At 36.9% G+C, this 4,993-nt stretch overlaps 1 pseudogene; it reads left to right on the top strand.

Moving 5' to 3' along the window:
- The first annotated feature begins 1,419 nt into the window (after window positions 1-1,419).
- Window positions 1,420-2,380, top strand: LOC119805387 (annotated as a pseudogene).
- The last annotated feature ends 2,613 nt before the right edge of the window (window positions 2,381-4,993 follow it).

Here is a 4,993-nt window from a genome sequence, read left to right as displayed (position 1 = left end):
TATGCATTAATACATAAATACATAAATACACAAATACATAAAAATTCACAAATACATAAATACAAAAATACATAAATGCATAAGTGCATAAATGTATAAATGAATAAATGCATAAATGAATAAATGCATAAATGCATAAATGAATAAGCGCATAAATACATAAATGCATAAATGCATAAATGCATAAATGCATAAATGAACACATACATAAATACATAAATGCATAAACGCATAAATGCATAAATGCACAAATGAATAAATACATAAATGCATAAATAAATAAATGCATAAATAAATAAATAAATAAATGCATAAATAAATAAATGCACAAATGCATAAATAAATAAATAAATAAATAAATAAATGCATAGATGCATAAATGAATAAATACATGAATGCATGAATGCATAAATGAATAAATGCATAAATGAATAAATGCATAAATGCATAAATAAATAAATAAATAAATAAATAAATGCGTAAATGAATGCATAAATGAATAAATGAATAAATGCATAGATGAATAAATGCATAAATGCGTAAATGAATAAATGCATGAATACATAGATGCATGAATGAATAAAAACATAGATGCATAAATGCGTATATGCATAAATGCATAAATGCATAAATGCATGCATGCATATTTGCATATATGTATACATGCATAAATACATGAATGCATATATACGTATATATATACATATATACATATATACACATATACACATATACACATATACACATATACACATATACACATATACATGTATACACGTATACACGTATACATATATACATATATACATATATACATATATACATATATACATATATGCATATATGTATGTATACATATATGCATATATGCAAATATGCATGTATGCATATGTGTATACATGCATATATGCATATATGCTGCCTAGAAGAATAAAAATCAAAGTTGGCTTTTCAATTGGGCATTGGCTTTTTTTCTCTAAATCCAAGCATGATGTTTAAAGAAAAATTTAGTGTTTGTATTTCATGTCAGAAGCCATCTGGTATGGAGGACTCTGAGAAGTAAGTAGATCTAGGTAGCCAATTGAGTAAATTACATGTCATTTTAAAAATCAGTAACTCCAGTAAAATTTAAACTTTTTTGAAGATCTCTGATGCAGCTGAGAGTTTTTTCAGTTTAAAAAGTATAAAGTACAACCTCACCAAACAAATTTCAGCACAACCTCTTGCTATGTCTAATAAAAGGTATTTTAAGGGGAAGATGGCTGTGGGGGCTAGGGTGAGGTGTTGGCAGTGGCGAGGGGCTAGGGTAGGGGGGGGCCGCGGAGCGATGGCCCGTGCAGGCCGCTGGGGAGGATAAGACCCCATCGCGCCGCAGGTGTGGGCCGGAGGGAGGAGATAGTGCCCGAGCGCCACGGGAGTATGACGGAGCTGTAAGAGCTGGTGTGGCGGGTGCTGCACACGCTGCTCAGCCTACACCGCATGCTCACCTCCTGGCTCCGCGTTCGCTTCGGCACCTGGAACTGGATCTGGCGGCGCTGCTGTCGTGCCGCCTCCACCGCGGTCCTAGCGCCGCTTCTCTCGTCTTCACTCTCCGGAAGCCCCTGGCCAGCAGCAGGAACCGTTGTCATCACCTGCACCATCAAGGGGACCCGGGCCGGCTGCCACCCACCCCTGGCTGCGCTGGCATGCAGACGGCCGCTCCCTGCAGAAGCTGCCGGTGCACATGGGCCTGGTGATCACCAAGGAGGAGCAGGAGCCCAGCTACTCGGACATCGCGAGCCTCGTGGTGTGGTGTATGGCCGTGGGGATCTCCTACATTAGCATCTACGACCACCAAGGTATATTCAAGAGAAATAATTCCAGATTGATGGATGAAATATTAAAACAACAACAGGAACTTTTGGGCCTAGATTGTTCCAAATACTCACCAGAGTTTGCAAATAGTAATGACAAAGACGATCAAGTTTTAAATTGCCCTTCAGCAGTGAAGGTGCTGTCACCAGAAGATGGAAAAGCAGATATTGTGAGAGCTGCCAAGGACTTTTGCCAGTTAGTAGCTCAGCAGCAGAGGAGACCCACAGATTTGGATGTAGATCTGCTCGATGGCTTACTTAGTTCACATTGTTTCCCTGATCCTGATTTAGTATTGAAGTTTGGTCCTGTGGACAGCACCTTAGGCTTTCTTCCCTGGCAAATCAGATTGACCGAGATCGGCTCTTTGCCTTCTCACCTAAACATCAGTTATGAGGACTTTTTCTCCACCCTTCGCCAGTACGCAGCTTGTGAGCAGCGCCTGGGAAAGTAGTGGTTCCTGGTTGCGAATATGATTTCAGGCTTTTGGAGAAAAGGACCCAATTGACTCTGATGTTTACAAAGTACCTATAAAACCTGTACACACCTAGTTCATATTCCTCATAATTTGTCAACAAACACAAAAAAGTGTCTTACTTGAGAGTGAGTGAGTGTGTGTGTGTGTGTGTGTGTGCGTGCACGTGTGTATGGAGATAAATTTATAAATGGGGCACATTGGCGAATGGAGTACATCATCTACAGTTGAAGCACGTAGCAGCCATGTCTTCAGAACTGAGATTTCAGATGGAAAGGCTTCAGCTCCTGCCACTCTTCTGTTTTTGTGGGGAGTGGCAGGGTGAGTAGAGAGAGCTGGTGTGGTCGTTTGTGGTGGGAGGGGATCATTTTTGTTCAGTCTTTCTTAGTGACCAAACTTTAATTTTTAAGAATAATATATTGACTTACTAGTGGAAGTATTCTCATTTTGAGGGACATTCAGAGATTCTGGGTTGTTCCCTTATTGAAAATTTGCTCATCTGCAGAGCAAAGACAAGCCTCCTCAGTTTTCCGTCCATTTCATTTTTCTGTGTAGTAAGCAGTGGGACTTGAGAGTACTGGTTTGGGTTGTAAAGATCATTTGGGAAAAAAAAAACTTAACAATATTAAAGTAAAAAATATAAAAACTTTAAATACTGAATTAGGCAGTCAAAAACCAAAAAACTGAACAAATGATAATCTTAAAGATGGAAAATTTCCCAGAGGACAGTTTCAATTACCTTATGTAATGAGTAGAATCCTATATCGTACCCAAAGCATTAAAAAAAAAAAGTTTCAATTAGCTTCTTATTTAAAATAAACATTTGAGAGACATTACCAAGGCAGCTTTTTCCCCTCAAAAGTAACCTGCTCCTCTCTTGAGTGCACCTGGGGTTTTCTTTGCCCACTGAATCTCAGTGATGACTTTGCATAATGATTAGGTAGGATGGAGGCCTGTATTACCAAAGTCTGTGAGCATAATTTAACTTGATTGTCCATGTTCTCTTGTATTCTAGAGAACAGCACTGTTTCTGACAGAATTAAATTCTTGTTAGATGTTTAATGTTTTTCCACTGGTAAACTTTGGATGGAAACCATTCTTTATATTTGATGGACAGTTTTCAGAAAACTTTTATCAACAAGTATACAGGAGTCAGGCATGTTTAGAATAGAGCAGTTTAAATAATAGGCCTCAGAAAACTGAAAAATAGCAAAGAACATGGGTTTGGAAAGTATGCTCCGGAATTGCCTGTCAGACTCTGTGTTTCAGCTTTGGATTACAAACCCCATTTATGATTTTTAAAATATACTTGAAATAAAATGATTAAAATGAATTTTGGTTCAGTGACATTACTTTGCACTTCAGTTTTTTTGTACAAAATTTTAAAGTCTTAATTTATTGCCCAAATTTTGTTTGAAACTACAGTGTATTATTAGAGATCCCCATTTCTGTTCCCCTGTACTGTCATCTGTGTTCCTCTGGTTTTATTTCTCCACAGGGGGTGAAAAGCAGTTTAATACCTTTTGTAAACATGATAGATATAAATACAGACTTTCTGGAGTGTGCACAGCTTTAATGAATTCAATTTATTGGGCTCAATTGAAATAACGGGATCCAATGTTTGTTAAAATGAAGTTTGTGAAATTACCTTTTGGAATAGGAGCCACAAATTGTAAAGCATTGAATTATTATGCTTTTTTCCATAGTATAACACAACAAAACAAATCTATAGCCGATGACCCAAGTCTGTTGTGGCCTTAGGAATAATTGCTTAAGCAAATTAAGGGTTTGAATTTAAATATAGGCATTCAGTAATCTTTTCACTTGAGGTCAACTACTAATGCAATCTCCACAACTTGAATAGCACTGGTCATTCAGTTCTGCCAAGGTCATCATCACAAGTTGGACATCGTGTGTTCTCTTTAAGCTCTTTCTCCTTGACATGCTCCACCACGGGAAAGACACCAAGGCAAACCTACTCAGCAGATGGCATGGAGCATGTAGAGGACCTGGAGGGATTAACTTCATTCCAAAGTCTGATTGTAGATTGAAGCTGACTGGTTAATGTTTGAAGTTTAGAAGCTGATTAAAATGTGAATAGCAAATTCTGGTATATTGTGACTAAGGCCTAAGAATGCCTGTTTTTGACAATAATGTTCCAATATTAGTGAGCAGTGCCAAATACACTGTGCATATCTATAACTTACCATTTGAATGTATGTTAATTAACTACTCCCTTCTATGTGATGGTCCCATGCTTAGTGTCAGTGAAGTCCTTGTGATGTGTATTATGCCTGTAGATTTTGGCAACATGTAAATAATATATACAGCAAGTTTTTATGATTAAGGAATCAAATTTATTGAATTTTAATATTGAAAGTTGAAACAAGATGTATGAACAACAAATCAATAAAAGAATATACTCTTTTTATGAAAAAAAGGTATTTTAAGGTATATAGATACAATATATCTACGTGTGCATCTGCAAGCTATAAAGGTCTGAGGACAAATGAATGGTATCAAATATCTCTTTCATTATGCTGTTGTTCATAGCCTTATCATCATCAATAAAATGCTGGTATACTATTAATCTAACTCTGGCAGAATACTACCACTACTCTACTATAAGATCTAAACTTTAAATTCTCCTTGGTCATTTTCTAAAAA

The sequence above is a fragment of the Arvicola amphibius genome, chromosome X, assembly GCF_903992535.2.
Source record: "Arvicola amphibius chromosome X, mArvAmp1.2, whole genome shotgun sequence".
Classification (NCBI taxonomy): Eukaryota; Metazoa; Chordata; class Mammalia; order Rodentia; family Cricetidae; genus Arvicola; species Arvicola amphibius.
Note: the sequence above shows the minus strand (reverse complement) of the source record. Positions and strands in the feature narration are given on the sequence as shown.